Source organism: Mustela erminea, chromosome 19 (assembly GCF_009829155.1).
Source record: "Mustela erminea isolate mMusErm1 chromosome 19, mMusErm1.Pri, whole genome shotgun sequence".
In the NCBI taxonomy this organism is placed as follows: domain Eukaryota; kingdom Metazoa; phylum Chordata; class Mammalia; order Carnivora; family Mustelidae; genus Mustela; species Mustela erminea.
Window position 1 is genome coordinate 5,116,895 of NC_045632.1, and position 10,663 is coordinate 5,127,557.

A 10,663-nucleotide genomic window follows, 5' to 3' on the forward strand; every position below is an offset into this window, starting at 1 on the left:
AAGAACTCTTAAAGCTCAGCAGTAAGAAAACAACCTGATTAAAAATGGGCCAAAGGTCTTAATAGATACCTCACCAAAGAAGATATTCAGATAGCAGTATGAAAAGATGCTCCACACAACATATGTCAGGGAAATATGCAAACTCAAACGAGATAGCACTATACACCTATTAGAATTACCAAACCCAAAACACTAATAACACAAAACACTGACAAAGATGTGAAGCAAAAGGAACTCTCATTCATTGCTGGTGGAAATGCAAAATGGTATAGCTACTCTGGAAGACAGTCTGGCAGTCTCTTACAAAACTAAACATATTCTTACCATATGGTCCAGAAATTGTGCTCCTTGGTATTTATCCTAGAAAGCTAAAACTAATGCCCACTCAAAAGCCTGCACATGAATATATAGAAGCTTTATACATAATTGCCAAAACCTGGAAGCAACCAAGATGTCCTTCATCATGTTGGATAAATATACTGTGGTACAACCAAGTGGAATAATATTCCGCACTACAGAGAGCTATCAAGCCTTAAAGATAAGTAGAGGAACCTTAAATGTATCTTACTAAGTGAAATAAGCCCAACCCATAAATGCTAAATATTGTGTGGTTCCAACTATATGACATTCTGGAAAATGAAAAAATACAGAGACAGTAAAAAGTTTAGTAATTTCTGGGGGTTTCTGAGGGAGGGATGAACAGGTGGAGCCCAGAGGATTGTTAAGGCAGTGAAAAGCTCTGTATGATACTATTAAAGTAGATACATGTCACTGTGCATTTGTCTGAACACAGAATGAACAACACAAGCATGAACTCTAATGTAAATGATGGACTTTGAGTGATTATAATGTGCCAATGTAGCTCCATCAACTGTAACAAAAGTACCACTCTGACGGGGGGAGGTTCCTAATGGGGGAGAAACCTCCATGTGTAGGCACAGGGAGTGTTTCAGAACTTTCTGTGCCTGCCTCTCAGTTTTGCTGTGAAACTAATACTGCCCTTAAAAAATAAAGTCTTACATACGGAAAAAAAAAAAAATACTGGCAAGCTCCCTGCCAATCCTACCATTTACCATCAAAATGAAGTGCCTTCTAGGAGACCTGGTTACATGAACACCAATGTCCACACTTACCCACCATCTCCCCATTACCCCCCCCAAAAAACAAGTAAATGATTTCAAAATATTGGGGGTGCCTGGGTGGCTGAGTCAGTTAGGCGTCTGCCTTCACCTCAGGTCATAATCCTAGGATCCTGGGATGGAGCCCAGAGTCAGGCAGGGATCTGCTTCTGCCTCTGCCCCTCCCCCTGCTCATGCTCTCTTTCTCTCAAATAAATAAAATCTTTTTTAAAAATGGGGATATCTGCATCATTTCTAAAAACAGTTTCCATCTTCATGTCAAAAATGGAGAAAATTCTGCTACATATGCAATAGATAGAACCAAACTGTAGTCACTAAGGAATTAATTCACATCTATCCTTCCTGAAGTTGCTCAATGTTTTAAGAAGTAAGTTATAATTTTCCAGGCAGCTTGTGGGAGAAATAAAACAGAGCCTTTCTGCTCCAGGTAGCCAACAGCTTCCAGAAGCTGTTTCCTAGAGGGTGCAAAGATACGTGAGCCACTGCAAAGAAAAAGTGAAAGAGACAGTAAGTCTCTCCCTGAGACAAACTGTGCTGCTACAGCATTAGGAGATTAATTTGAACCACATTAATTTGAACCACAGTGTTCAGAGACGAAGAAAAAATTAGGTAAAGAAACCAATCTCTGGCACAGTATTTTTAGTTAAAAGGAAAAAAATTGGGAAACATTATAGAGATGAAGAGTTAAGTCTAGTCATGGTCCCACTCCCCCCTCCTCTCCATCAGGCACCTAAATTACTCAACAGTAATATAAACCTAGTTAGCAAGTCTTCAAGCTTGAGATCTATGAAGAGCTAATTCTACACCAAAAATCAGATGATCAATAGCAATACAAAAAGAAATGTAATGCCACACCAATTTTAGACCAGAAGCAAAGTAGAACTAATCTGTCTTATCCAAAGACAAAAAGAAAGAAACATTTGGATCTTAATGTACATGCACTCTTCATAAAAAAAAATCAAAAGTCAACTAAGATATCAAGCAAAATAATAATTAGGACATAAATGGCCTGGTGATAAGCACAGGAAAATACTAATAGAAATCATTTAGGGAATGTCTACTAAACTTTCTAGCAACAAATATAGTATTTTTAAAACCCTACTCAAACCAGCTACAGCTTCCACCACAACCACGGCGGATGTGAGGGAGTTGCTCAGGCCCTGCATCGACGCCAGCACTCCAGCTCAGTTCATCAACTGGCCCACTGGAGTTTGGGAAAGATTCATCCACTGGGAAAAATAGAAACGCTGACCTGATAGAGCCCCAGGATGAAGAAATCTCTTGAATCATGGAATTAGCTGGAAGACTAACAGCCAAAGCAACTATCATGTGTGTGTCTTATATCCAGTTTAAAAAGAATATAACCAGGGGCACCTGGGTGGCTCAGTAGGTTAAAGCCTCTGTCTTTGGCTCAGGTCATGGTCCCAGGGTCCTGGGATCGAGCCCCACATCCTGCTCTCTACTCGGCAGGGAGTCTGCTTCCTCCTCTTTCTCTCTGCCTGCCTCTCTGCCTACTTGTGATCTCTGTCTGTCAAATAAATAAATAAAATCTTAAAAAAAAAAAAAAAGAAGATAACCAGCCATCCTTTTGATCTTGAACTTTATAGTGAAACTGTGAAAATTACCCATGAGTTCCCTAAGCTTCTTCCTCTGGGGGTGGTACAATATGACTGATTTTGGTTTTGAATGAGCTATGTTGAAAATTATTTAAAAAGGACCCTGATTTTTGAGGGCGAGAGTTCTATAGTTTCTAATATTTAATTTGATCTTTTTTAAAGATGTTATTTATTTGACAGGGAGAGAGACAGTGAGAGAGGGAACACAAGCAGGGGGAGTAGGAGAGGGAGAAGCAAGCCACCCGCCAAGCAGGAAGCCCAACACAGGGCTCCATCCCAGGACCCTAGGATCATGACCTGAGCCGAAGACAGACTCTTAACAACTAAGCCACACAGGTACCCCTAATTTGCTTTTTTACAATTTCATTTACCTAATTTTAGATATTCCAGCCAACAGCTTTTGATGGAACTGATGTACTGATAGTTCTCATGTAAGTTCTCTTATAAAGAATCCTTTCCCCTCTCTCTCTGCCTGCCTCTCTGCCTACTTGTGATCTCTGTTTGTCGAATAAAAAAACATAAAAAATAAAAAGAATCCTTTCCCCCATATATGGTCAGACTAGATACAAGAACAAACCAAACTCTGAGTTTGGTTTTGTTTTATTAATAAAAATTAAATGGTACATACTATTGGTCATAGTCATTGCCTACTGGTCATTGCCATTAGTCAATGCCTATTCATTAAGGCATATAATCAAGTTCGAACTTGGGATTTCAGAGCCATAAGGTCAGGTATTAAACCTACCAAATAAAACCTTGGGTCAATTATTAAAGATTTACTAGCTATCTCACAGTATTCCATATTAATTACCTTTTTTTTAAGATTTTATTTATTTATTTGAGAGAAAGACAGTGAGAGAGAGCATGAGCGAGGAGAAGGTCAGAGGGAGAAGCAGACTCCCCATGGAGCTGGGAGCCCGATATGGGACTCGATCCCGGGACTCCGGGATCATGACCTGAGCCGAAGGCAGTCGTCCAACCAACTGAGCCACCCAGGCGTCCCTATTAATTACTTTTTTGACACTCCCTACAAGAAACGATTTTGATAAAGGCCGCCTGGGTGGCTAAGTCAGTTGAGTGTCCTACTCTTGATCTCAGTTCACATCCTGATCTCACAGTCATGAGTTCGAGCCCTGTTTTGGGCTCTGTGCTGGGTGCGGAGCCTACTTTAAAAATACATATATTCTGGGTGCCTGGGTGGCTCAGTGGGTTAAGCCCCTGCCTTCGGCTCAGGTCATGATCTCAGGGTCCTGGGATCGAGTCCCGCATCTGGCTCTCTGCTCCGCAGGGAGCCTGCTTCCTCCTCTCTCTGCCTGCCTCTCTGCCTACTTGCGATCTCTCTCTGTCAAGTAAATAAATAAAATCTTTAAAAATAAAATAAAATAAAATATAAAATAAAATAAAATAAATACATAAATTCTGATGAATTAAAAGAGCAAACAGAGCCCAACATCTTCTGTAATTTAAGAAGTATCTCATTTGGGGGATTTTAAAACTAAGCATTTATTAACAGTAAACAAGGGATACATGATCATTAAAAGTTACTGGAATCATTAATTCTTTTCTCCCTTTTGACAGTTATTTTCCTTACTGTGGAATTTCTGTTTACCCCAAAGTAATCTGGGGATTGATAGGGAGGTGGCAAGTGTAGACAGAGGGTGTTACAAAATAACTGTGATGAACTGTATAGCCAGTTAGGTTTTATGGCTTGACTCATTATCTTCAGTGAGGAGATCAACTAATTCTAAATACACTTAGGTTGTAAATTATACCAAAATAATTTATTTTAAATTAATATAACCTTAAATTTCAACTTTCATCATCCCCAAATACTCTGCAAACTACTCAAGGGATATTGGCATAGCCACTTATTGTAAAGGTTTTTATTTTAGGAGGTGACAACAATTCCTATTGAAGTCAGTTAAACTGAAATTCAACTGAAATTTAGGAGGGACATCAGCTAGCACCAATAACATACTATTACTATTGTCTTAAATGCCAGAGAAGGGATCAGTCCTCAGTTACACTGCAAACTCAGTGTGATTAAATATTAAAAGTGCCTGCTTGAAACCTTCCACTGAGCTACCACGTTTAGTAAATTGGACCAAATGAATAGATTATCTTGCTTTCTGTTGAATGAATACTTTCTGTTAATGATTTATAGTGCCATATGTCTAGTCCCAACTCACTTCTCAGCTGCACAACATCTGTACCTGGATGTCCCACCAGTACTTCAATTTGAAAAAGTGCAGTTTGAACTAGTGTAGCTCCCCTGTCATATGTTCCCTGATTTTTTGGTAATAATCTTACTGAGATACAGATCATATACTCAATCTACCTATTTCAACTGTACAATCCAAGGGCCTTTATTATATTCACAGAGTTGGTCAACCACCATCACAATTTCAGAACATCTTTATCACCCCAAAAAAGAAATTCTGCACCATCTGCTCATCATGGCTTATTAGTTCCAGGCCCTCTGCTTACCCTCAAGCACTAAGCAACCACAACTACTAATCTACTTTCTGCCTCTACAGATATGCCTATTCTGTACATTTCATACAAATGGAATCATGTAATATGTGGTCTTTTGTGATTAGCTTTTTTCACTTAGCATATTTTCAAAATTCATTGATACTATAGGGTGTATCAATAGTTCATCCCTTTTTGTGTCCAAATAATATTCCACTAAGCCAAATGTTGTTCATCCATTCATCATCAGTCGGTGGACTGTTAGGTGGTTTCCACTGTTTGACTATAATGAATAATGTTATTATGAACATTCATGTATGTTTTTCTGTATGTATGTTTTCATTTCTATTGGGTATATACCTAGAAATGGAATTGCAGTGTCAAATGATAAAAATGTTTAATTTGGGGTGCCTGGGTGGCATAGTGTGTTAAGCCTCTGCCTTTGGCTCAGGTCATGATCTCAGGGTCCTGGAATCAAGCCCCGCATCAGGCTCTCTGCTCAGCAGGGAGCCTGCTTCCCTCCCTCTCTCTGCCTACATGTGATCTCTGTCAAATAACGTGCCCTGTTTCTTTTAAGGCTGCCATAAATAAATAAAATTTAAATAAAATCTTTAAAAAAAATTTTAAAGGGCGCCTGGGTGGCTCAGTGGGTTAAAGCCTCTGCCTTCAGCTCAGGTCATGATCTCAGGGTCCTGGGATAGAGCCCTATATCTGGCTCTCTGCTGAGCAGGGAACCTGCCTCCCCCTCTCTCTCTGCCTGCCTCTCTGCCTACTCGTGATTTCTGTCAAATAAATAAAATCTTTAAAAAAATGTTTTAAGTTTAATTTTTTGAGGAACTGCTAAGCTGTTTTTCAAAGTGCACCATTTCTAACCTCACCAGTAGTATATGAGTATTCTAATTTCTCCATATCCTCAGTAACACTTACTATCTGAATTTTTTATTAGAGTCATCATCATGGGTGTAAAGTAGTATTTCACTATGGCTTTCACGTGCCCTGTTTCTTTTAAGGCTACCATAAGCAACCCATTTGCCCAGAAATGCTTGAATGCATCCTTCCATTGCCAGTTCCATGCATCACTGCCATTGCCACTGTAAGTTCAGATGACTATCATCTCTCACCTGAACTACTACAAAAGCCATAGTAAGTAACTGGACCTCCCTGTTTCCAGTCTCTTCCCTTGACTCAGTCCAAACAGTTGCATTAAACATCAGTTGTAATCATTATACTGTAAAGCTGGAAAACCTGTGATATATATATAAAAAGGGGGAAACTTCCTGCAAAGCATACAGTAGGGAAACAAGGAAAACACTCCCTAACTGATCAGTGTTAAGATCACCAGTGATGTCGTGTGGATATCATGAGTCTTTTTTTAATGGTTTATTTATTTATTTTCAGGGCCCCTGAGTGGCTCAGTTAAGTGTCTGCCTTCAGCTTGGGTAGTGATCTCAGGGTCCTAGGATAGAGCCCCGAGTCAGGGCTCTCTACTCAGTGTGGAGCCTGCATCTCCCTCTCCCTCAGCCTCTCCTCCTGCCCCCACTCCTGCGCTTGCTGGCTCTCTCTCTCAAATGAATAAATAAAATTTTTTTTTATTTTTGAAGATCTATTTAGTGGGGTGCCTGGGTTGCTTGGTTGGTTAAGCATCCAACTCTTGATATCAGCTCAGGTCAGGGGATTGAGTCCCACAATAGGCTCTCCACTCAGTGCAGAGTCTCCTTGTCCCTCTCCCTCTGCCCCCCCCGACTTGTTCGTGCTCTCTCTCCCCCAAACAAATAAATATAAAAATAATAAATATTTATTTATTTGGGAGAGAGAGGATAGGAGAGGGGGCAGAGGAAGAGAGAGAATCACAGTCTAATGTGATGTGATAAGAAGGGCACTTACTTCACTTTGGTGGTATTTTTCCAATACCCTTAACTCCAGTCTAATTATGACAAAACATCAGACAAACCCAAATTGAGGGACTCTGCCAATTATCTGATCAGTGCCCATCAAAACTTTGGTGAAAGTCTAGGAAAACAAGGAAACTCTAAAAAACTCACAGAGCAGAAGAGACTAAGGAGATTTAACAACTAAATATGATGTAAGATCATTGATCGGCTCCTAGAACAGAAAAAAGGTATCAATGAAAGAACTGGCAAAGATAAAGAGAAAAATCTTGAGAGCAGAATAGAAAAAGAACAGATTACATACTGGGGAACAAGATCAAATACTGCATACTTGTCAACAGAAATTACAAAGACCAATGAACTTTGGGGAGGGTATGTGATATGGTGAATGCTGTGAAGTGTATAAGCCTGATGATTCACAGACCTGTGCCCCTGGGCAAATAATACATTATATGTTAATAAAAATAATTAATTAAAAGAAAAGAAATTATAAGGGCACCTGGGTGGCTCAGTGGGTTAAAGCCTCTGTCTCTGGCTCAGGTCATGACCCCAGGGTCCTGGGATGGAGCCCTGCATCAAGCCCTGAAGCATCAAGCCCCCAATCGAATCGAGCTCTCTGCTCAAAAGGGAGCCTGCTTCTCCCTCTTCTCTGCCTGCCTCTCTGCCTACCTCTGATCTCTCTCTCTGTCAAAAAATAAATAAAATCTTAAAAAAAAAAAGAAAAGAAATTACAAAGGCCAAAAGAGAGATGAATAACTTCTTTAAAGCAAAGAAAGCAGAAATTCTATAATCAACAAAAATATCCTTCAAGAAAACAGGATGAAGGGGCGCCTGGATGGCTCAGTGGTTTAAAGCCTCTGCCTGCAGTTCAGGTCATGATCTCAGGGTCCTGGGATCGAGCCCCGCATCAGGCTCTCTGCTCAGCGGGGAGCCTGCTTCCTCCTCTCTCTCTCTGCCTGCCTCTCTGCCTGCTTGTGATCTCTGTCTGTCAAATAAATAATAAAACCTTTTAAAAGAAAAAAAAAGAAAGAAAGAAAAAAAAAAGAAAACAGGATGAAATAAAAACTTAAGCCAATAAAGAAAAATGAAGAGAATTCATCACCAACAGACCTACCTTACAAAAAAATGAAGAAAGAAGTTCTTGAGACTGAGGGAAATGACATCAGAGGGAAACTTGGATCTTTAGGAACAAAGAGTTGGAAATGGTATATATGTGGGTAAATATAAAAAACTATATTGTAAAAAAAACTATTGTCTTAATTTCTCTAAAACATGAATATTAAAACAAAAGTTATAAGTTGTAGGTTTTATACTAAACTTTAGAGGTAAGACATATTAAAAGTAGCAGGTGGTATAAATACTGGACTTACTTGGTTGTAAAATGTCTACATTTGTATGTGAACTGATGAAATATTAATACTAAATAAACTATTAAAAGTTAATAACATGGGGGCACCTGGGTGGCTCATTGGTTAAAGCCTCTGCCTTCAGCTCAGGTCATGATCCCAGGGTCCTGGAATCGAGTTCCGCATCGGGTTCTCTGCTCAGCAGGGAGCCTGCTTCCTCCTCTCTCTTTGCCTCTCTGCCTACTTGTGATCTCTATCTATCAAATGTATAAATAAAATCTTTTTTAAAAAGTTAATAATATAAATTGTAATCCTTAGAAAAACTGCTAAATCTTGAAAAGAGTTATAGCTACCAAGACAATAAATTAAAATGGATACTAAAAATTACTCAAGCTATCCAAAAAAAAGATGAGCGAACTGGAACCAAAAAAATTAGCAGAAAACAAAACAAAAACTGGAGACACAAATCCAATCATAACAATAATTACATGAAATGTTTTCAATTTAAGCATTCCAGTTAAAAGGCAAAGATTGTCAGGATGAATAAGAGAGACCCAATTATAAGCCTCTGGAGAGATGCACCTTAATTTTACACAGATAAATGAAATTAACTTAATAGGAAAAGATTTATCTTGCAAATTAAGCATAAGAAGGCTGTAGTGGCCTTATTAATGTAATATAAAATGGGCTTTGAGATAAGTATTACCAGATATAGAGAAGGATATTCACTAATGATAAAAAACAAAAGGTCCATTCATCATGAAGTCAATATTTACAAATGTATACAAACATAACAAATCTCAAAATACATGAAGTAGGGGCACCTGGGTGGCTCAGTGGGTTAATCCTCTGCCTTCGCCTCAGGTCATGATCTCAGGGTCCTAGGATCAAGCCCCGCATCAGGTTCTCTGCTCAACAGAGAGCCTGCTTCCCCCTCTCTCCCTGCCTCTCTGCCTACTTGTGATCTCTGTCTGTCAAATAAATAAATAAAATCTTAAAAAAAAAAAAAAGTCAACCCAGTGGAGGAGGCTGGAGACGTTTCTGTAAGAGTTGGCAGCCCACCTAAGCCCAAACGCCCACTGCTACGATACTCGGGCCGCAGCTGATATGTAACATACCTCAGAAATAACAAGGAGCAGGGGCGTCTGGGTGGCTCAGTTGTTCAGTGTCTGCTTTCGGCTCAGGTCGTGGTCTCGGGGTCCTGGGATCGAGCCCCGCATCGGGCTCCCTGCCCAGTGGGGAGCCTGCTTCCCCCTCTCCAGCTCCCCCTGCTTGTGTTCCCGCTCTCGCTCTCTATCATAAATAAATTTTAAAAAAAAAGAAAAGAAAAGAAATAACAAGGAGCACTTGACGCTCCTCATCCCATGTTGACACCCAATACCACTCTTCCTTCGTCCAGCTGCAGGGGAGGAAGGAAAATCTCATCCATGAAAAACTACAGCCACCTTTCTAGAACACACTCTGGAAGGGTCTTCCTTCAAACAAGTTTTCTGGCAAATGAGTAATAAACCGGACCCTTCCGTGAAAGCAGTGAGTTTTGGCAAACAGAGACACCGCGAACTGACCCCCCCGCCTCCCGCTGTGCCCCCTACTCAGCCCCATGGACTGAGCAGACCCTCCATCCGGGCTGAGTGGCGCTGGTGAGCCCCACGCGTGACCCTGCATCACCATTTCCAGCAACCACTCCCTCAGGCCCATGCCCTCTGGGAAGGGGGCCCTCGGTATACCTCCTTCCCTGGAACTACAACTTCAGGAAGGAAATGAGGGAGCCGGGGTCAGGTTCAAGGATCAGGGGAGAATTGTGCCTAATAGGCCGAGGGAAGATGGCTTCCGCCCGGGTTTCCACTGCCGGGACGCTGACCAGCTGGGCCTCCTCAAGGGTGGAAACCCACAGCCAAGACCCCAAGGAAGATTCAGACAGTGGTGGGGCCGAAACATGTACGCTGGGTCCTGGGGGAGAAAAAAAGCGGGGGTAGGGGGGAGGCCTCTCGGCCCTCTTGGAGCCCTCGGCTCGGCAGATCCCAGGACGTCCAGGAACCCCAGCTCGGGAGCAACGCCCAGCACACCCCGTACCTATGAATTTCCAGGCCTCCCTGGGCTGTCCCCCTCTTCCCAGCCTGGAGGCCCCGTGCTCTTATGTGTGTTCAGTTAGGATAAAAATGAACGTGAAGAAGCCTCAACTAAGAAACTTACCGAACCCT

General features: G+C 41.1%; 1 protein-coding gene across 1 annotated transcript in view; it reads right to left on the bottom strand.

The window, feature by feature from the left end:
- Nucleotides 1-10,663, bottom strand: part of LOC116580038 (orphan sodium- and chloride-dependent neurotransmitter transporter NTT5-like) — a 37,095-nt gene extending 26,432 nt beyond the window's left edge. The window contains 1 exon segment of the mRNA XM_032326070.1: nucleotides 10,656-10,663. The gene's annotated coding sequence lies outside the window, so the exon portion shown is untranslated.